Source organism: Dipodomys spectabilis, unplaced genomic scaffold (assembly GCF_019054845.1).
Source record: "Dipodomys spectabilis isolate Male_0828 unplaced genomic scaffold, ASM1905484v1 ptg000030l, whole genome shotgun sequence".
NCBI lineage: Eukaryota > Metazoa > Chordata > Mammalia > Rodentia > Heteromyidae > Dipodomys > Dipodomys spectabilis.
In genome coordinates, this window is record NW_024870707.1 from 595,929 (window position 1) to 618,976 (window position 23,048).

The window sequence follows — 23,048 nt, forward strand, 5'->3', positions numbered from 1 at the left end:
AGGCCCTGAGACACTTCAGTCAGCCAGACAGCAGAAGGGAGGAGGGGGCGTCCTTGAAGGGGTGACTCACCGTCTTGAGTTTGGGGGTGTGGGGGGGGGATGGGTTATGAGTAAAAGGAAGCCGGGGGGGGGGGGAGGGGAGGGTCCAATCCCTTCCATTAGAGCCAACAGCAAATAACAACACCGGACACCTGCCGTGGTGCAGGGACTCGCTCCCGTCAGCAAATGGCAGGCAGGTCGGGGTGTCTCCGAAGACAGGAAGAGCCTGGATGGCGCCCCCTCCACCCCCCCCCCCAGGCCCGCCCTACCGCTGCCTGGCCAGGCGCGGCTTCTCTCGGTGGCGGGGGCCCCGCGGAGTGGAGGCGGGCGGGGGCGCGCGGCGATGGAAGACCTTTGCGGGAATCTGTGCGGCGCACCGTAGCGCAAGGTCTGGCGGAGGACGGCTGGGGTGGGGAGGGGAGGCTGCGCGCCGTGACCTCGGCGTGGCGCCCGCGCCCGCACCGGCGGGGAGGACCGAGGCGGGATGCGGCAAGTTGGAGAAGCGTGCCGGGCGAGTCCAGCGGGGCCGCGGGCCTGCGGAGGCCCGGGCGCGCCCGGGCGGCGGGCGGGGAGGCGCCTGCGAGGGGCGGCGCCGAACCCCGGACCGCCGAGGGCTTGGCCCCGGACCCGAACCCGCGCGCTGGCCCAGAGCAAGGCTGCGGGGGGAGCGAGGACGCGGCCCGCGCAGACGCCGAGAGGCCAGCCCCCTCCCCACAAGGGGCTGCACGCGGAGCCGCAGGTGCGCCCCGCGAACGGCGCTCGGGGCGCCGCCGGCCTTGCCGCCGCCCGGAGAGCCACCTCGGGACGCGGGGGACCCGGGGAGCCCTTCGGAGGCTCGGCCTGCGGGCGGGCGCCCCCTCCCGACCCGGGCCGCCCCCCTCCCCCTCCTCGCTTCGCGTGCGCAGCCGCGCGCCCCCTCCCCCTCCAGCCACCCTCTCCCCCTCCCCCCCTCCCCGCCCCAGCGCTGCGCCGCCCCGGGTTCGAGGCCCGGCGACGTCACTGCGGCTCTGACGTGCGCCGACCCGGGGCGCGGGGCGGAGGTGGCCGGGACGCAGGCCGGCTTCCTCCCCGGGAGGCCCCGGCCAGCGCTGCCCACGGCCGCGTCCTCCACCTCCTCCCGGGGAACGGAGGAACAGGCGGGAAGCCTGGCTTGTCTTTCCACGAGTGATTAGAAACGCAAGCAAGCGCCAGGGTTTAGAATAAGAATAAAGATAACAATGTCCGGAAAGAAATTGCCGGACCCGAGAACGAGACTAACAATAGCGACGGCCAGAGCTCTGCTCCAGCGCTCCGCGCTCGTAATAAAGACGACCACAACCGTAATAGCCACCATTTATTGAGCGCCTTCTCTGTGCCAGGCGCTGTGTTAAGTAAGCGTTTTGCAAGCAGCCGCGCTGGAGGGTAAGTACCGTTCTGATCTCTCATTTTTTGCAGGAAACCGGAACCGAGAGGTTAAGTAACTTGCCCCAGGGCACACAGCTGGGCGACTGTCAGTGCCAGAATTCTGACCCACGCTGTCTGATCGCCCTGGAACTTCGCCTGGCCACCCATCTTAAAGATGGGCAGATTTCGGTACCTTGCCCCAAGGTCACCTTAGATGGAAAATGGGCGAGGCAGAAAGCCAACCTTGGGCTCCTCTCTGCACCGCAGAACCCCGCGGTCTTTGACCATAGGCGATGCCACTTCCAAAACCATCTCCGATGGCCCAGCCAGCTCCGGCCGGGGATCCCAAAAGGCGCAGCCCCGGGCTGGGTTGGGGTAGCTTCCTGCGGTCTTCGATCCCCGCCTGAATCGGGTGTGTCGGAGCACCGTCCTCGCTCCTCCGGCTCGTGTAGGGTAAAGATCCAAGCAGAAAGGAATACAGTCTGAGCCCCGGCGGAGCGGTCCGAGCGTGGACGGAGCCCGGGGCGGAGGCAGGGGGAGGGGCCGCGAGTCCCACACTGGCCGGGGGAACCGGGCTTCCGCGCGGCGCTTGCCTCCCGAGGCCGGCAGAGGGCGCTGTCGCTCGCGCCTGGAGTCTTCCCATCTCCAGACCTGGGGGCCGATAGGCGGACCTCCACAGACAGACACAGATGGACAGACAGACGCCTGGAAGCTTTCCTTCCTCTTGATGGCAGTCCTGGACCTGCTTCACCCTCTTTACCATCTTCCCATCTGCCTCCTGGGCTTCCCAAGTTCCTGCCTAAGGGTTTGGTCACCTGCTGCTTGGGAGACAAGGAGAAGTATTCCATACCATTAAAAGGTCCAAGTGTTTGCAAATTCAACTCAGCCTCAGGTCCCCTTCTGGCATGGTCTGAAAAATGGGGATAAATCATCCACTTGGAATGGATATCGATTTTTTTCTTTTTCCAAAATAAGAGTGGGGTGGGGGGAATTGGTTAAGGAGGGAGTAGACAGATGCCAGGATCTATTTTCATAATAGCTACCGCCTATTGAGAGCTGCTTTTGCCTCTGAGCCCTGAGCCCTATTTAGGTCTTGACTCATTGATTCACCACAGCTCTGAGAGGTGTGGATCTTTATTCCCATTGGATGGATGAGGTCCAGAAACTGGTAAGTGGAGCATTTGCCTTTAAAGCTGTATTCCCACCACTCAGAATTTGGACAAGCTGACACAAATGTTCAGAATAGGTAAGATACAACCTACTTTAACAGCACCCAGAGCCCAGGATGGTGGGGAACTCCAATCATCCCAGCACCTGGGAGGTGGAGGACGTTGGATGAAGAGTTGTCAGTCTGAGCTACAAAGGGATACCCTTAAAAAATAATCTATCACTAGGCCCGGTGGCTGATGTCTGTAATCCTAGCTACTCAGGAAGCTGAGATCTGAGGATTGAGGTTTGAAGCCAAAAAGCTGGAAGTGGAGGTATGACTCAAATGGTAGAGCACCAGCCATGAGCAAAAAAGCCAGTCCCCAAGTGAGGCCCTGAGTTCAAGCCCCAGTACACACACACACACACACACACACACACACACACACACACACACACACACACACACACACACAGTTCAAGCCCCAGTACACACACACACACACACACACACACACACACAGAGTGTGCCACATTGAGTCGATGGGAGGCTTGACTAGCTTTCTTGGCCCCACTTGAGGACTCAAATGTCTAAAACAGAAATAAAAAAGCAAAGCCTAAAGATGCAAGGCAAGGCTGGAGGGTTTTTGCCCGAGTTTGGAAGTGCATCCGGAGGAGCCCACTCACTTTCTATGTCTGGGCTTAAGGAAACAAAGGTGGTTCTAGGAAAATCTGAAAAATATGGAAGACAGGGGGAAAAAAATCCCTTCTGTGGTTTTTACTTCAACCAAGTCTCATTTTGCTATTTGTGTTTTATTTTAAAATTAATGTGGCTCTCTCCACCCTTTAAATTGGCACCGAAATAGCAAAAGCAGAAGGAAGGCCCAGCTACAAACTTAAAATGTGGTGGGTTCTCAGGAAGCAGAGACATGACTTGAAGTGGAAATGAGGACTAAATGAGGTGCCGTAAGCATCTCCAAGGCAGACTTTCCACAAGGAATTTAGATCATAAGCTCTTAGAACAGGAGCTTTGTCTGGGTCTGTATGGTGTGGGGAAGATGTGAGTGCCAGTGAGAAAGTGGAATCCACCTTTAGCTCATGTCTGTACCCCTGACCGTCAGGGACACTGCCGTACTTACTTAATTTTATTTTATTCTGCTCAGCTGTGGAATTACCAACAGGTGGCTTCTCCAACTAGGGAAACCCAGGTGAAAAAATAAAATGAAAAATAGCCCACTTAATGGATCTGGTTCTGTTGTCCTTTTTGCTGAACATTGAAGCCAGTGCTTCACATGCTCTACCACTTGAGCTACATCCCTAGCTTTCTCTAAGTCTGTTATACCAGAATTCCCCTCCCTGCTCGAACATGAGAGAATCAGGGTGTCCCAGCTGACACTTGCTTTGTCCTAGGCACCTCCTCTCATTCCTTCAGCACATTCATTCCACAGATATGTACCAAAAACCTGCCAAGTAGCAGTGCTTGGGCATGGCAGAGACCCCAATAGAAATCCTGAGGCTACCTTCTCTTGTTCCCACTGGCTTCTGACCTCCTGGTTCCAGTCCCATCCCCTGTACTGGGGATTGAACCCAGGGTCTCCTCTCTCTCTCTTTGTCCAGGATGATCTCAGCTATGTCTCCAACTTTCATGCCTGGCCCCAAGATAATAAAGAACTTGCTTCTCCAGCTGGGGACTATTGCTTAGAAATAGCTGATGCTCTGTGTGCTCCTGGCAGTTCCCTGAGGCCGTAGCTCCCTGAACTTACCCATAAGGCAGAAGGTTTGGGCCTAGATTTGCCTCCAGAAGCAGGACTCGGGACGTTCCAGCTCTAGCACCCTGCCAACACTCTTTCCCATCCGTTTCTTGTTATCTTGTGAACTCCATTAATGTGACCGAAGTGGCTCAGGCCACTCAAGAAGGCTTTCTTACAATGAAAATCCCACAATGCCATGTGCTTCACTGTTGCCAGCAAAGTGCTGCTTTAAACAAACAAAACTGACCGTCTGGCAAGGGATGCACTAGAGAATACTTACCAGTCTTTTGAGTTCTTCTTCCCCTCCCCCCAAGATGATTAAATCTGAGGATGGAGTGATTGGCAATAATGAGAAGGCAAAACACTGGGTTTATTTTACTCTCCAGGTTATTTGGTACAATAAACTTTCACCACCAACACCCTAAAAAAAAAAAAAAGACAAAATGCTTGAGGTAAACTGCCAGTTTTTGTCTTTCTGGAAAATCTATTAATACTGAATGATCTTGGTCTTGAACTGTCCTAATAAGTAAATAAATAAATAAAAGGAAGATTGTAGGGTAGGATTCAGATTTTGGTCCCTGAAGATCCATTTAGAACTTTTTTTGTCCCCCAAGACTGCCACAATCCCTTGTAGGTGCAGCACTATTATTTTTTCTCCCTTTTAGAAAGGCAGTGGTCCAGAGATTAGAAAGGGTAGAGTGGGGATGTCAGGTTTTCTGTGACCATAGTTGCTGAGCCATGTGAATCAAGGGAACTCTTTAGAGCCACCTATGTGTGAGTTTGGAGTTGTGCATTCTCTGGCTGGTGTCCAAAATCTCCATTACATGTGGACCTGAGATAAGCCAAGAGGAAGATTTATTTGGGAAGGACATAAGTCCAGCCACCCACAGTGAAGTGCTAGAAAGGCTCCTCGCTCGGACTGCACATCCAGTTGCTGAGGAAAAGAGATTTGGAAAGCTCTGAGCATTCCTGCTGGGAGCTCGCCAAGCCCTTTTGGGAATGGGCTATAGTGCGCTTGTCTGGGGAAATTAGCTTTGCACTTTCACAGAGTGTGAAATTCCTCAGGGGCATTCTTGTACTGGGGAAGAGAAATCAAACCCTCTCATTCCTTCAGGATCCTGGCCATTAATAAAGCAGACCGAGCCTGGTACTGGTGGGCTACTCGGGAGGCTGAGATCTGAGGATCATGGTTCAAAGCCACTCTGGCAGGAAAGTGTGTGACACTCTTATCTTCAATTAACCAAGTGGTAGAGTGCCAGCCTTGAATCAAAAGGCTAAGGGACAGCGCCCAGGCCCTGAATTCAAGCTCCAGCGCTTGCAAAAATGAGTGAATGAATGAAGCAGATGGGAACCAGTCCAGCTGGTCCAGCCTGGGGCCCATAATGAATGGGAGCAGGAGCGGTGGTGGCAAAGGACGGACCCTGACCGGTGCAAGCTTGAGATTTTTAGGAGATCTTGTTACTGGAGTGTAAACACCGTGAGTGACAGCCAGTGCTCCCAAGAGACCACAGAGGAGCTCAAACCCTTCCTATCTTCCTAGAAACCCTGGCGGCCCCGCCGGCCGCTTGATGTCTGATGCAACAGTTTGCAATGCCGCAGTTCTGGGAGTGGAGCCCTACCGTGGAGCACCAGCACTGGGCTAACGCGCATGCGCGGGCTGCAGCACTGCCTTGCGGGGCGGGGCAGGACAAAAAGCTTTTCTCCAGATGTGCTGGGGGCGGGGCTGGGGGCGGGGCCTGGTGGTGGGGCGGGGCCGGCGGGCGTGGGGACCTTTTGGCAGCTTGCAACCGAGATCTGAGCTTAATTAACCTTCTCCTGAGGCATTGGTTGACTGATTGACCCAGTGATTTTTTTTTTAAAAGGGATAGAGAGAGAGGCCCAAATCGCCCCAAAATGCGCCGGCAGAGCCAAATTGAAGAGTTGGCTCTTGGTTTTTGGACCGGGACCTTTGGATTCCACCTCTTTTTGCGATCCTCCCAGTCTGAGATATTCTGTCGGGTTCCAAAGCTCATTAGCTCAATCAGGCCTCTTGTCTCAGAAGGGTTTGTTTTGCAGAAGGGAACATGGCATCACAGGTTGGGTGACAACTTTTTCAGCCGCTTAGGTATCGCCTGCATGATTTTTCTCCCACATACATATTCCAACTGTAGTCTATATTTTTACTTTTATTTTATAACTTGCCCTCTAAATTAAGCTTAAATTGATTCCCTTCTTAATGTATTCTTGCCCTAAGCAATAACATGAGTGAAACCACAGCCTGAAAATAGACTCAGAACTATTCAAATAAAAAAATGTATATGTGTTAGCTAAAATTGTCTTGCCTACTGCATTTGGAAGGAAACTCGGGAGGTAAGAATAGCTATCATATTGAGTGACTGTTTCAGGTGCTGTTCTAAGCACAGTACACATTCTTGCCCCTCATGACAGCCTTAGGAGGTGTCTACGCTGCTGCCTATACGCTCAGAGGATTCAGGTTTTCCCTCCAAACCGTACTCCTTTTTCAAAGCCAAAGCTCAAATGCCAGGGCTTTGATGACGGGCTCTACAGAACTGGGGAACAAGAACCAAGTCAACCCAGGCTCAAATACTACCTCTGCCATTAATAACCGCATGACCCAAGGATTTGAGCTTCCTACACCTTTGATCTATCCAATCAAGACTAGTATCCCAGTCTAGAAGTCTCTTCCTCTGGGAGCCCCTTCCTTGTTTCTAATTCTGGATATGTTGGGACCTTTCGGTGTGTTATGTCTTTTGATACTTACTTGAATTATGGCACTTAACACTGCAGTGTGATTACCTGCATCCACCACTGGACTAGAAGCTCTTTGGGTGAACACAGAATCTGTGCCTTGCTCTCTTCTGTATCCCCAGGGCCTGGCTCAGTACCTGGCACATGGAAGGGACTCGCAAGTGGGGCACAGAGGAAGCCCTCCTCTCCCAACTCCAGAGTAATGGAGACATCTGTACAGAAGACAGAGGGGTACTGTGGTTCCCTGCGTCCCTTCTCCAGGGCACCAGTACCCAAGAGAACTGGTGGGCTGGCTCCAAAAGGTCCCACAGGGGAAGTTTAATAGGTGACACATAACAGACGGAAATGAGAACAGGGCAAAGAACAGCACTCTGAAATCACTTGGGAGACACTGAGCTCCTGGTCTCCAGTGTTCTTCCCACCTGCATTCTATTGAGCACACCCATCACCTGGAAGCATGTTCTCAATAACTGCAGGATGTGGGATCTGTCTCTACTTCCATTTAGCAGGTAAGGAGGCCCAGGGAGCTAAGTTGCTTCTTTGGTCACACTCAGGGGAATAATACAGTCTGGACTTGATCCTATGTCTGGTTAACTCCAGAACTAAGCTTTTTCCAATACAGCTTTCCCCCCACCCCTCATTCAGCCCCACCCCATCGCCCTTACCCCAATCTGCCCCTTTTAGAATCCAATAAGTGCTTCTAAATATTTCTGACCTCATTCCTACATCCCCTCCACCTGACCAGGTTTTCCATTTCTGGTGTTTGATTTTCTTCTCTGAACTAAATTACCCACGTGCCTCTGTGTTCACAAGAGTCTCCTTTGTGAATGTCTCATGGGGCCCTCCTCCATTGACCATAGAACTACTTACAAATCCCACCTATGGGCATTAAAACTACATTTCCCAGAATGCCACTCTCTTGGAAAATGAACAAAAATCCTATGTCAGACCATGTGTCTCCTATTTGGGGGTTGGAAAATATGGTCACTAGCTTGGATAAAGATTGGTATGCCCATAGACTAATTCTTCTGGTCCAAGGCAGACATGAATTTCCCAGGCCTCAAAGATCAGGGGAGTGGGTAAGTATTACAACAAGCAAAACCTTCCATTAGAGGTATACATGAAGACTTGGCATATGGCTTCTAAAAGATTAGGGGCCCCTGCCTCATTCGTGTGTGTATACCATTCATGTGTGTGTATACACACACACAAAATAAATAAAACAGGGTGTGTATACACACACATATAAGGGGGGGCATCAGCCTCTACCAACACCCCTTCCTTCTCTTCCTTCTCTTTCCCCTTCTTCCAGATTCTTCTCTTAATTGTACCACTGTGCCATTCTCTTGTCCCCACCCCCACCCCCACACCCACGCTTTAACTGTTTCATATAAAATCCAGCCCACCAGACTGAGGTTTTCTTCGACCCAAATGTTATTTTCAGAAGGAGCCATTGAGGTTGGGGAGTAATTGCAGCGTTGGGCATCTGCAAGCCAAGCTGAAAATAATCAGCGAGGCGGCTGGGGTGGGAAGAGAATGGTGCCCTTCCACCAAAGAGCGGGAGAAACCCAATGGGGTGAGTCAGAGGGACGCGGGAGCCAGGCAGGGCCGACTGGGCTTACAGCCGGGAGTTCAGTTAAGGGGAAACCGCCCAAGGTGTTAGGGCCTCTGACACAGGCCAATCCAAGGTGGTTCCTGGCTGCACATCATACGTCCATATTTCTTATGGCAGTGCTATGCTGCTGCTCTTACTCATTTGGGCCATAACAGCCAGTAAGCTGCACTGGAAGCTGGCTGTGCCAGTTGGCTTGCCTGCCTCTCCAGCAGGGTTCTGGGCACTATTGACTTGTGGGGCTGGATAATCTTTTGTTATGGGAGCTGCCCTGTGCGTTGTGGGAGGGTTAGCGGCATCCTTGGCTTTTGTCCTCTTGATACTAGTAGCACTTAACACTAGAACACTCATTCAGTCATGATGATTTAAAAAAAAAAATGGCCGGGTGCCGGTGGCTCACGCCTGTCATCCTAGCTACTCAAGAGGCTGAGATCTGAGGATCGAGGTTCAAAGCCAGCCTGGGCAGGAAACTCCGTGAGACTTTATCGCCAATAATCCACTAGAAAACCGGAAGTGGCGCTGTGGCTCAAGCGGTAGAGCGCTGGCCTTGAGCTGAAGAGCTGAGGGACAGCGCCCAAGCCCAGAATTCAAGCCCCACGACCGATAAAAAATAAATAAATAAAAATGCCCCCAGGCATGCCAGATGGCAAAAACATCTCTGGTCAAGAATTACTGATCTTCAGGGCGCTGGTGGTTCAAGCTTATAGTCATAGCTACTCAGGAGGCTGAGATCTGAGGATCAAAGTTCAAAGCCAGCCCATGTAGGAAAATCCATGAGACTCTTACTTCCTAGTAATCAGCAAAAAGCTGGAAGCGGAGCTCAATTGGTAGAGTACCAGCCTATGGGAAGAAGCTAAAGGAACAGCACTCAGGCCTTGAGTTCAAGCCCCAATTCCAGCCCCAAAATAATAAAACATAAATAAATAAAAAGGAACCACTAATTTATAATAAATCAGGCCTATAGAAGGGTCACCTTCATTGTCTATCTCCATGGTGGAGATAGACATTAGCTTCCATCCCATCTGAATGGATGCAGGTCCAAACCATTGACCAACTTTTATTTCCAGTAGCAGCTGTGGATGCCTGGAGTCCTATGTGAGTGTCTACTGGGTGCAAAGCACTGTCCTCAGTATTGGTAATGGAGCAGCAGACAAGGAAGTGGCTTTTGTCTCTCGTAGAAATGGCAAGCTTGTGTAGAAAACAGGCCTTTAACCACCACCAGGGAGAGGTATAGAAAGAAAAGCTAGGGAGTGCTAAAAAAAAACGTGGAAGATAATGGGAATCAAAAAGAGGCTCATAAAGGAAGAGGAATCAGCCAGTTGGAGATCCGAGAGTGAGGGAGAACACGGGGTTCAGATGCCTCAATTAAGACAAAGAACCCAAAGAAATGTGTCATGGAACAAGATCAGGACAGTGGAAAGGATTTTCTCCCCTTACTGATACCTCCCACCCCACCCCAAACTCATATTTCCTGTAGTCTTTCTCTGGCTTCCTAGCATAGGCATGTAAACTTAGGATCATATTTAGCCAGCTTGAAACCACCACCCCCTCGCCCTCAACCAACCAGTTACTGCCTTCTGTCATCCTACCACAAAACTCTCTGAAAACTGTCTCCTGGCCTACATTCCCACCACCAAACCCCTGATCTGATTCAGGCTCTCTTCATTACTCAACCAAATTTGTGAAATAACTTCCTAACGAGTCAGCCTCCAGTTCTTGCCTCAGAGAAAAGACACAGATCTGATCATGTCTCCCCTGGCTTAAAAATCCTGGTAGATCTCAGAGGCCTGCCAGACATTCAATTCCTTTCCTGTGGCCTTCAGGTGGCCTTCCTTAGCCTATCCCAACCATCCTCCCAGATTCCACTCCCTGGCCATACTGCCCACGAGCCACACCCTGGAGGCATCCACACCCCCAAACTTTTTATTTTTATTTTTTCTGTCATTCATTCCTTTTGTCTGAAGTGCCCTCCCCAACCCCAAACCATGTGGGAAATTCCCACATATTAGGTAAGACCCAGCTAAACTGAATGCATCATACTCTGTCTTTTCTAAGATGCATTGTCTTTATTTCTCCATCGATTTTCATTGGGCTTTCTATATTGCTTCCCCCTTACTATTTGTCACATGGAACCATAATTGTCTGTTTAAATCTGTCCCTTTTCTCAGAGTCTGAGGACCTCATGGGCAGGTAATAAAGTAGACTCTGCTTCATTACTTGCCCATTCTCCCTCCTAGGAGAAGCCAAGGAAGTACAAAGCAGTTTACAATTTTTAAGTACCAGTGAGTGAAGCTGTTGTTACCAGCATATCCAGACTGCAGAGGGTTAAGCATGCCCATAGGCCAAAGTATAAGTTGACAACCTTGTCCCCCTCATGGGTAGGACCACTACCCTCCCTAAAAATTGATTCAAGAACCTGAGTTTATGTTAATAATACCCAGCAAAGAGCTCCCTGGTCCACTAACCCTTTTTCTTTCTTTATTTGTTGCCAGTCTTGGGGCTTGAACTCAGGGCCTGGACACTGTCCCTGAGCTTTTTTACTGAAGTCTAGGGCTCTATCATTTGAGCAACAGCTCCATTTCCAGCTTTTTTGGTAGCTCAGTGCAGACTTTCCTAACCAGGCTGGCTTTGAATTATGATCCTCAGATCTCAGCCTCTTGAATAGCTAGGATTATAGGCACTGGCCTTTTTTTTTTTTTTTTTAAGAATAGAACTGGTACCAGGTGCTGGTGGCTCACACCTATAATCCTAGCTGCTCAGGAAGCTGAGATCTGAGAATTGAGGTTCAAAGCCAGCCTGGGCAAGAAGTCTATAAGACTCTTATCTCCAATTAACCAGTAGAAAACCAGGAGTACTGCTGTGGCTCAAAGTGGTAGGACATAGCCTTGAGCTGAAGAGCTCAGTGACAGTGCCAAGGCCCAGAGTTCAAGCCCCACAACTGACTAAAAAAGAAAAGAAAGAAAAAAGAAACAAAGAATAGAACTGGTAGTGGTGGCTCACACCTGTAATCCTAACTACTCAAGAGATAGAGATCAGGAGGATTGAGCTTTGAGGCCAGCTTGGGGGGGGGGGGGAGAGGGGACGGGGGGGGGGGGGGATGTTCAGGAGACCCTCTTCTCAAGCAACAGTCACCTAGTTATGGAGGAAGCATAAATAGGATGATAGCAGATAAAAAATAAGACCTTATCCCAAAAATAACAATAGCATGAAGGACTCAGGATATGGCTCAAGTGTTAGACTCCTTGTCTGACAAGCATGAGTCCTGAATTCAAACCCGAGTACCACTCAAACAAAACAAAAAACCAGAACTGGCTTTCCTCAGGGTAGATGGCTGCTTTATTGGACTACATTTCCCAGCTTCCCTTGCATCTTGATATGGCCATGAGTCTGAGTTCTCACCAATGGATAATGAGCCAAAATGATTGCACCATTCCTAAACTGTGCCCTCAGAAGGAATCTGTAGTACTTCCTTAACTCTTTTCCTGCACTTTTCTTCCTGACCTGGATCTGGAAAAAAGAAACCACATGTGGAGGATGACCAAGCTCTCCCATTGTTCTTGAACTGCTTTTTTAACATGTTTATATGAAAGAAACATACATTTCTATTTTAGTTACATTTCTGTTTTTGGAATGTTACACTAACTTTTCCCATACTCTACAAAATTTTATATAGGGACTTCTCAAGTCTTGGGAGTAGGTTCAAGTTTAAGCAGGTGACCTTGTTAGGCCAATAGTTAGAAGGAAAGTGGGCTGTGGCTTTCTAGGAATTAATGCTTTTGTTCTTGTAGAAACTTTATGGAATAACTTCCTTTCTCTTACTCTGGACACTGCTGAGCCCTCTCACTTCCAGTCAAGGATGGGCTACTCACAGAGGGAGGGCAGAGGTGAGAGGCCCTCAGGGAACACATTCAGAGTCTCTGAACAACTAGACAACTATGGTATCAGTCTGCTCAAGCTGCCATGACACTGGGCAGCTTAGACAACAGATTTTTTTTTCTTTCTCTCTCACAGCTATGGAGGCCAAAGTCCAAAGTCAAACTGCCACCTGCACTGGTTTCTGCCTTGTAGGTGTCATCCTTCTTCATAGCTATGTCTTTACTTAGGATCTTCTCTGTGTTGGCATGAAGGAAGAGGGATCTCTGGCTCTCTTGCTCTTATAAGGACACCAGTCCTGTTGAGTTAGGACTTCATCCTTATGATTTAACTCCTGAAATGCCCTGTCTCCAAATACCGTCATACTGAGTAGGTCTTCACCTCATGATATTTGGGAGAATATAGTTTAGCACATCACATCATCTTCCATCTAGACTTGCAGCACTGTAAGCCAACCAAATACCCTGTTATTGAAGTCAGCTTGACTTGACTTTCTGTCACATCTTAATCTTCACTCTTCTTCAAATCCCCATGGTGCCAAGTACAAGACTTAGTGTACAGATATTGTCCAATGTCAGTAAATATTCGTGGGCCAGGCACTGGTGGCTCATGCCCATGATCCTAGCTACACAAGAAGCTGAGATCTGAAGATCAATGTTCAAACACAGCCCAGCAGGAAAGTCTATGACACTCTTATCTCCAATTATCTACCAGGAAACCAGAAGTGCTGTGGCGCCAAGTGGTAGAGTACTAGTTTTGAGCAAAAAAGCTCAGGGACAGCACCTATACCTTGAGTTCAAACCCCCTGTTGACAAAATAAAAAATAAAAAAGTTGTGGGCTAAATGCCCAATCTAGAGTTTTCATCTGGTATCTACAATGACAACCTCATAGATAAACCATAAGCCTTTCTCTTTCTGGCTGAACTAGCTTGAACTCCAAAGGTGTTCCATTGACTTTATCTCTCGAAAATTCCTCTTGGGTTCATCCACTGCTACTCACACAGTTTTCCCATCACCATTACAAAATACCTGAGAGAATCAGCTGAAAGAGGAAATGTTTATTTTGGCTCATGAGGACAGTAGTCATTTTGGCCTTGTCGCTGTGGAGCTGTGGCAGCACAGCAGATTATGATGGAAGTGTGTAGCAGAGGAGGCCATGAAGCAAAGGGAGACTGGAAAAACTAGCATCCCAATATCCCTTTAAAGGCACACCCTTAGTGACTTAACTTCCTCCCTCTAAGCCCCGCCCCTTATAGTCTCCACCACCACCACCACCACCCCTCCAAGAGCACTAATGTGCCTTTAAGAACACTTATCTAGGGCTGGGAAGGCAGCTCAGTGGTAGAGTGCCTGCCTTGCATGCATGAGACCCTGGGTTGGATTCTTCAGCACCACATAGGCAGAAAACGCAGAAGTGGCACTGTGGCTCAAGTGGTAGAGCTCTATCCTTGAGCTGAAGAGCTGAGGGACAGGGCCCAGGCCCAGAATTCAGCCCCCATGACCGGCCAAAACAACAACAACAACAACAAAAAAAAAACCACTTATCCAAACTATAGCTTTCAGGGAGCTGAGGCTTCAGCTGTAAAACAAAAGGGTAGAACTAGGCATACTGGAACATCTTCCAGCAGAAACACCCCACCTTCTAGATCCAATGTTCGATGGCTCTACTGAGGCTCTCAGGAGTCATTCTGCCATCAGACTTAAGACCCTTCTAGTGCTAAACGTATAATACCTCCTGAAAGGTTAAGACCTCAGATTTCCAGAACTAATTGACCTTTAGATCCTCTTGGTCTCCTGATCCAAATACCCATGGTTGTACAGGTGGGCAAATCAGCAAAACATTTCCTTCCCAGCATGAGGGCTCTACTCCTCCACTCACTTGTGTGCAGCTTTGGAAGCAGAGAAGGAAAGTCCTGCATCATTTCTTGGCCAACTTGGATACAGAAGGGTTAGCCATCTTGGTCATCCAGCTCTTTGCAGTCCAGAGATGCTTCTTCTTGAGTCTGAAGAGTCTCTAAGTTTTCTTCTCTACATCCTTTCAAGTGCCCATTTCCAGAGCAACTACAACATCCTGAGCACTGTGCTCTACTTTCTACCTATAGTAGCTTATTTAATCTTCACAACAGTCCTGCAGGGTTTGTACCATTACTCTTCCCATTTTGGAGGTGAAAAAACTGAGGCTCAGAGAAGTGAAATCATAGGCTACGAGTTACTAAGGGACAGAACCACCCGAGCCCAGGTTCTTCACCAGCAAACTTAGAGTGAGATCTTTGGAATTTGGTAGCATCGCCTTTGGCTGGCATTGGCAAGACAGATCAGTGCCGATGGGGAGAAAGTCAGGACCAGAGAGAAGACTACAATTATTGGAGTGAAGGACAAAGACAGATGACCATGAGGCAGTGGTGAAGTCCACAAAGGAAATGACCAGTATTGTCAGGGTCCACTGAACCCAACCAGCACTGGGTCAGAAGAGGCCCAGCCCAGGGTGGGCAGAGGTCTTCACAGGAGCACCAGCAGTGAAAATTTGCCCATCAACCCTCTACTAGGTAGGAGTCCTGCAACAGAGGAGACCACAGAAGCAAGACCTGGCCTTGAAGATGTCTGGATCCTCATTTGCTTTGTCACATCTATTCCTTGCCTTTCTTTTTCTTTTCTTTTTTTTTTTTTTTTTGTCAGTTGTGGGGCTTGAACTCAGGGTCTGGGTTCTGTCCCTGAGCTGTATTGCTCAGGCTATCCTTCTACCACTTTGAGCCACAGCACCACTTCCAGTTTTCTGGTGGCTAATTGGTGATAAGATTCTCACAGACTTTCCTGCCTGGACTGGCATGGAACCATAATCCTCAGATTTCATCCTCCTGAGTAGTCAGGATTACAGGTGTTAGCCACCAGCACCGGGTCCCTTTCTCTTTTCTGCTCAACATTCTGGAGGGCAAATAACATGCCCCAAACCCCTTTGTCAACTAGATTCTGGCTAGAGTTACCCAGTGAAATACACTCAGGGAAGATGAGGTTTGGTATTTCTCTTCATCCCTAACTTTGAGTGACATCTTTGGCTATGGCTGAATTCCCTTTGCATCTCCCTTTCCCATTGAGCAGCTCCAATCCCTAAGGAGATGGGACCACCATCTCCTCCCTATGTTTTCCTAGGCTTCGGAAGAGGGACAATTTCCACTGCTACAGATCTCTGTTTTGTCTGTTCCACTCCTTATAAGTCTTGTTAACTGTCTAAGCATTTCTTCTGTGGAATCTGGGTTCTGGTCCCCTGATTGGATCTGTAATAATCCTAGCTGCTCAGGAGGCTGAGATCTGAGGATTGCAGTTCAAAGCCAGTCCAGGCAGGAAAGTTTGTGAGCCTCTTATCTCCAGTTAACCACCAGAAAACCAGAAGTGGTGCTGTGGCTGAAAAGTGGTAGAGTACTAGCCTTGAGCAAAAGAGTTCAGGGACAGTGCCCTAGGACCACCACCACCAACAACAAAAGGCAACACACACCTCTACACACACACACACACACACACACACACACACACACACACACACACACACACACACACAAGCTCTAGGCACATTGCTTGGCACTGAATACGTGTCAGTAAATGACAGGAGCATCTCAGAACAAGGGATCAAACCCAGGGCCTCTGGATTAGTAAAAAACTTGACACCAGGGTACATCCTCAGCTCTTGGTTCTTTGAAACAAGAGCATGGTATGTAGCTTGGGTTGGCCTTGATCTCACTATCTAGCCTAGACTGGTTTCTAACTAGAGATCTTTCCAAGTGCTAGGATTGAAGGAATGCTCCACAACGTCTAGCCATGCCATTCTATAGTAGTAGTAATAGTAATAATGATAATAATAATAACAACAATGACAACAACCCAGGCATCAGGAGACCTCCGTTTGACCTCCATTGAACATGGCTATGTATAAAAAGGGAGAGAGGGGTCCAGCCATTGTGAGGCCATCAAATTGGGAAGCACAAACATCGGAAGGTCTGAATTGGAGGGTGGGCATTGTTTAGTCTCCCAACCCTAGGGACTGGCACCCATTTCCCTGGCATCTCGGACTCAGCAGCTAGCTCCCTCCATTCACCCTCCCACATTATCTCCCTCCTCTTGTCACTCACTCCCAAGCACAGGATGCAGCACCTGGCAATTCTGGGCACAGAGACTTTGCCCCTTCTCTACCACTCCAGACGAGAGCCTGGGTCAGAGACTTGTTTGGGTGGGGGAGGCAGAGGAGCAGTACAAGTCTCAGTGCTCTTCCTCAGTGTTTTAGCCATTTGACAGGTGGGCACAAAATGCTGAGTCGCTTTTTGTGCAATGCCAGGTTGAACCCTCCAACTCCTGGAGGGGGTATGATCTATGATCATCCTCATCAACAGGACCTCACACTCTCCCATAACTTTTTCACTCAATGCTGGTCCTCAACCACTTGAGCCACACCTCTACTTCCCAAGCATTTTGCTGGTTAATCGGAGATAAGAGACTCATGGATGTTCCTGGCAAGTCTGGAAACTCAATCCTCAGATCTCAGCCTCCTGAGCAGCTAGGATTACAGGTGTGAGCCACCAGCACCTGGCTGGTACTGAACTTCTGGGATGCCAAGGTCATATAGCCAGAACTTGGAGGAGCTGGTCAGTTTCAACCCATCTTTTCCAACAGAAGACTCTGGCCTTCCTGAAGGAGTCACTGTATCTCTGCCTGTGGCTTCTGCATGCAGCCACTACGGTGCTGGCATTTGAGTCAAGGAGAAGCCCAAATGGGCCCCTCTCAGAGCTAGTCTGTGACCTAGCTGGGGCCTTCAGGCCTGTGCAACCTTTGAGATGTTGGCTAGATTCTGGAAGCAAGACAAAAGAAAAAGAGGGAAGTGTACTCACAAACTGACATATTCCATTGAAACCCCTTTGTACAACTGCTTAAAGTTAAAAAAAAAAATTAGCCAGGCAATGGTGGCTCACACCTGTAATCCTAGCTACACAGGAGGCTGAGATCTGAGGATCACAGTTGGAAGCTAGCCCAAGTAGAAAAGTCCCTCTGAGACTCTTTTTTTGGGGGGGGGTCCAATCATGGGGTTTTAACTCTGGGCCTGGGCCTTGTCCCTCAGCTCTTCAGCTCAAGGTTAGCGCTCTACCACTTGAGCCACAGCACCACTTCTGGCTTTTTTTCTTTTTTGCTTATGTGGTGCTGAGGAATCAAACCCAGGGCCTCAGGTATGCAAGGCAAGCGCTCTACCACTGAGCCACCTTCCCAGCCCCACTGTGAGACTCTTATCTCCAGTTAACCACCAGAAAACCAAAGTAGTGCTGTGACTCAAAGTGCTAGCCTTGAGCAAAAGAGCTCAGGTCCTGAGTTCAAGCCCCATGACTGACCAAAAAAAAAAAATTTTTTTTAATTAAAATTAAAAGTTTGAAAAAAAGATGGCAGTCCACTCAGAGGTCAGCTCCTGCTAAGGCCTTAGGTAGGCCCAGATGCATGGTCATCTCTGTTATCTCTGGGATATGCTCACCTGGGATATGCTCACCTGAAGCAGGAATGTTGTGGGCCCTTAGACTTTTGTTCTCAAAAAGTGAAGGAAGGAAGGATCCCCTGACACCCTTTGAAATGTAATTCAGTCTTTGTCAGCCTCTGAGCCACCAGGCCGGAAGATGCCTGACAACCCTATGGACTCAGACCAAGAACAGGTGACACCCACTGCCTCATCTCCAGACCCAACACCTCCTAGAAATTCACCTTCAGATGGTGTCCACTGACCTTGCTGCAGGCTCTGCAGGTACAAAATAGTTTTCTCATGGAAATTCCCTGGGACAAGGCCTGGTATGATGACAGGAATGAGACTCCTGGAGTCAGTCTCAACCTCAGACCAGAGCCTGAACCCTTTGGCAGATACCATCATGGTCCTTCTGAAACTCCATTTCTTCAATTGCCCAGTGCCTTCGCATGGGCAGGTGCCTTGTACAGGCAAGAGCTTCCACCTCTTCCCTTTTTCCCTTCTTTCAAGATCCTCACAGCCTCCCCTGACCATTTGACCATCTAGCTGTGGGGCCTCCTTCCCAGAATCCTCCCCGACTGTGGCCTCTGGGCTTTGCAGGAGACAGTGGTTTCAAGTCCTTTGCTTGTGGCCTGCCTGGCCGGCTCCCCTGAGAGCCAAGGCCTCGGAAGGAGCCGGAGGCACAGGCCTCACCCTCTGCATAAACACTAGTTGGGCTCCGGCTAACCTCAGGGGGGAAGTACCCACTGCTCCCACCTATTCTAGACTCAAGTGCCAGGCAAATCTGGTGCCCTGGCCCCCAGGCCACCTCCTTCCTGGAAATAGTCACTTATGGCCAAACCTCTGGTTGAAGGTGGATGGAGTTAAAAGTCCCTTAGCTGGCTCTCCTGCCCTCTCGGGTACATTGCCCTGCATTGCCCTGACCAGACAGGTCTCTCTAATTTAAATATGATTTTTACCAATCATAATTGATCTTCATAAATGAGACTTGTTTATTTCTTTAAAATAAAGACTGGATAGAAGTGCAACTGTGGCTCAAAGTGGTAGAGCACTAGCCTTGAGCAAAATAGTTCAGGGACAGTGCCCAGGAATCCAGCCTCACCACCAAAAAGAAAAACAAAAGCACATCTTCAACAATGTTAGAAAAACTAGGAGAAAGTGAGGGAAGAGGTGACATTGTCCAAACAGAAATAACTCTTTACCCGGCTTATGTTACTGTAATCCCTCTGTACATTACCTTTATAATAACAATTTTTTAAAAATCTGCCCCAAAGAGCATATAATGGAGATAACGAACACAGAAAACAAAAAAAAGGAAAAAAATTAAAAGTTAAAAATTTTTTAAAAGACGAATTAAAGTAACAACATGTTAATAGTTTTAACCTCAGGCAAATGAGGTATGTGTACGTTGTTATTCTTTATAACATAGTTTATTATTAAATTTTCTTTAAGTAAAAACTTTGTTTTTCTTTTTGCCGGTTGTGGGGCTTGAACTCAGGGCCTGATGCTGTCCCTGAGTCTCTGTGCTCAAGGCTAGTGCTCCACTACTTGAGTACCACTTCTAGTCTTTTCTGAGTAGTTTATTGGAGAGAAGTCTCACAGACTTTTCTACCCAGCCTGGCTTTGAACCACAATCTTCAGATCGTGTCCTGAGTAGCTAGGATTACAGGCATGAGACAACAGTGCCCAGCAGTAAAAACATTTTAAAATAAACAATACTAAAGGGTAGGGCTGTAGGTCATTGGTATAGCCTTTGCTTAGTACGAGTGAGGCCCCAAGTTCAATCCTCAGCGCCAAAATTTAATCAATTAATTAATTAAGACTAAGCAGGTCATTGATGGCTCTTGCCTATAATCCTAGCTATTCAGGACACTGAGACCTGGAGGTTTATGATTTGAAGTCAGTCTGGGTAGAAATGTCCACTAGAGTCTATCACCAATTAACCATTAAAATGCCTGGCTAGAGGCATGGTTCAAGTGGTAGAGCACCAGATGTGAGTGAGTGGAGAAGCTGAGCCTGCTCAAGGCCCTGGCTTTGGAAAGAGAGGTGATGAAGCCATGAGGTGTCTAGACAGGATCTGCTTTGAAAGCCAAACTAGGGACTGAGTTTGTTCCTGCAAACAAAATTTATCTTTTTTGGTAACAGGTATTCCCTACTTCTCCTATCATAGGCCAATTCACAGGAGAGAGCTGGGTCGGGAGGGTCATTTCACGTAGGTGTGGCAGTGGAGGAATGTGGAAGATGGCAGAGCATGGGTAAGGAGCCATCACAAACTCCCAGGAGCACAGGGAGTGCTGGCCCTAGAGACTCATGGGAGACTGAGGGGCCTTGCATCTTTCATTCCAGTCCAACAAATGCTTTTGAGCCCCTACATTGTTCCCAGTGCTGTGTCAAGTCCTCAAATGTCTCAGATATTAATGCCTTCAGGAGTGCAGTTAACTCTAAATTCTCAAGAGAGGCTTGTGGTACATAGCACAGGAGCTCACACCCCCAAATCTATGGCCTAGAATCATCATGTCTCCCCAGGTGGCTTTGATGAGGATTGCCAAGGACCATCGGGGGCGGGGGGGGGGGGGTGTCAGTCAGGGTTTGTGGAGAACATCTTCCAAACCAAACCAGGCTGGAGCCTCTGTGTGCTCAGTCTTTAGCTTGGACCTCAATTGAGCTTTCAACTACAACAGAAATGGTCAAACACCTATCACATACATATCCGTGAACCCAAACCTCAACCTTACCCCACCATAACTGACCCACCTCTACCAGCCTTAGTGTCCTCCTTGCAAAACAGGGGCACACAAATGATTTCCATGTGAAATTAAATGTTGAAGTGCTTAACAGAGTGTCTAGCACTCAGTAATGTCAGACATTATTGTTACTAACATACTATTAATTTGGCTTTTAGGTAAATAATTACAGCAAGGGACTGGAAATGAGGAGTGCAAAGAATCTCACTGGCTGCCTGACCCATAGTGGCAGGTATTTAATAGTTATCATCATCATCATATTTATTATTTGAATTCTAGCTATTCTGAGCTCAACCTAGAAATAGAAAACACAGCTGGGTACAGTGACTCACATCTGTAATCCCAGCCATAACAAGACAGAGATCAGGAAGATTCAATTTCAAGGCTGGCTCCAGGCAAAAAGTTAGCAACTCCTCCATCTCAAACAACAAGCCTCTAATTCCAGCAAAAAGGGAGGCAGAGGTAGGAGGACCAAAGTCCAAGGCCTGCTCAGAGAGAAAGTATAAGACCCTATCTGAAAGATAAGCTAAAGTGAAAAAGGCTAGAATTATGGCTTCAGTGGTAGAGTTGTCTGCCTAGTAAGCATAAGTCCCTAAGTTCAAATCCTAGTACCAATAAAAAAAAAAGAGAAAGAAATCACAATCTTTGAAGATCCAAAGAGTGACTTAATGTCCAGTCCTAGTGCCTGCTCCAGTAACAAAGAGATCTCAACTCCTTCCAGATGCATTTTCAAGTGGCAGAGGCAGGTAAAATAAGGATAAGGTACCTACTTTCAATTCCCTACTTTGTGGGAGTTTATCCCTGTGTCATTCATCCATGTCCCCAGCCCAGGGCCAGGACACTCTGGAAGTCAAGGTGCAGTGAGTGAGAAAGAATATTCAGGGTCACTGCTGATAATGACATTTTCAAGTGCTTACGGATGGTGCGGTTGCTATGGTGATGCTGATGGTTCAACGCGAGCTGCAAGCCTCTCTTGAGTTTGTGAGTCAGGTTCCCTTTATGTATTTAAAACAAAAAAAAACAACGCCCTCACTTCTGAAAGACAAAGCGAACCTCTAGGTAGAGGCCACCATGTCCCCTGCTAGAGGGTGAATCAGCAGGGCTGGGCGCCATCCTGGGGTCTCCTGACGTCAGCTGGTTGGGCTGGCTGCAGATACAGAAGTGTCCACAGAAATCACAGAAAAGATATCACCTCTAACAGGGGGCCAAGAAGAGGAATCAGGACAGAACCCTGCACTGGTAGTTGGAAACCACTTTTCAGGGAACAGGCCACGCCCCAGATCCAAGGACTAGGACCCTTCAGGAGACTCTGCCCTACTCTGAGGCATCAGAGTCCTCAAGGTGGCAGGAGGTAGGGCATACACCCTAGCCAGCCTCAGGTAAATGAAGGCCAGGGCCTGATCCTATAGATAACCAGCACTGAGCTGGGCCACCCACGCGAGTGACACATCCAGACTGATATCAGTCATCCTTCTGAAAAGGGGCAGGGTCTTGGATGCCACAAAAATGTTCTCCCAGGGTCTGAATTTATGGGGTGGAACCCTCTTTCCCAGAACTCCTGTAGAGGAGGACAAAGGCAGTAATAATCCAACGTTGATGAAAAATATGATAGAACCCAAGTCTTGTGTCATCACCCCGGGGCAAGGCCCACAGCCACTGTAGCAAGGCTACAGGAGCCCTTTTCCTTGGCTTGGACACATCCGGGAATCTGCACCTGTAGCCATAGGAACCATAAAGGCTGCTTGTTGTCAGAGACTGAGTAGAAGGATGTGATTCCTTCCCCTCTCTCACTCCCAGGTCCTGGTGAGCTGGCCTCCCCAACCGCTCTGGACTCACAGACTTGTCTCCACCCACTGCCTTCATGAATTGGCAGACTATGAAAGTCCTTAATTAGGGGAGATGGATGAAGTCCTCCTTCTGTCCCTCATGTAAGGAGCCTCCAGTCCCCCATCTGTAATGTAGGAATGGTGAAAGACCTTGCTCTCCTGGCGGCTAGGAGAGCAAAAGGTGATAATGTTTGCAAATGTTTAACTGTACAGCCTGGTGGTACAGGGTGTGCTGGGTAATTGTTAGCCTTTTCTAACTGTTGTTCAGGCCCTTATCATATCTTCCTGGATAACAGTAACAGCCTCCCAACCCCACCAGCCATTGTATTTGTGCTCGCATCCAATCTACTGCCCCCCCCATGGGGTTTATCTAGAATGCAAGTCTCACTTTGCTATTGTTTGCCTTAAAACCATGCTCGAATTGACTTTTCCCATAACTCA

The 23,048-nt window shown here is 48.7% G+C and overlaps 1 long non-coding RNA gene across 1 annotated transcript; it reads left to right on the forward strand.

Moving 5' to 3' along the window:
- Positions 1 to 343: 343 nt before the first annotated feature.
- On the forward strand, positions 344 to 1,644 carry LOC122105286. The gene is made up of 2 exons (XR_006147013.1): positions 344 to 427; positions 1,474 to 1,644. It is a non-coding gene; the product is annotated as an uncharacterized LOC122105286 (long non-coding RNA).
- The last annotated feature ends 21,404 nt before the right edge of the window (positions 1,645 to 23,048 follow it).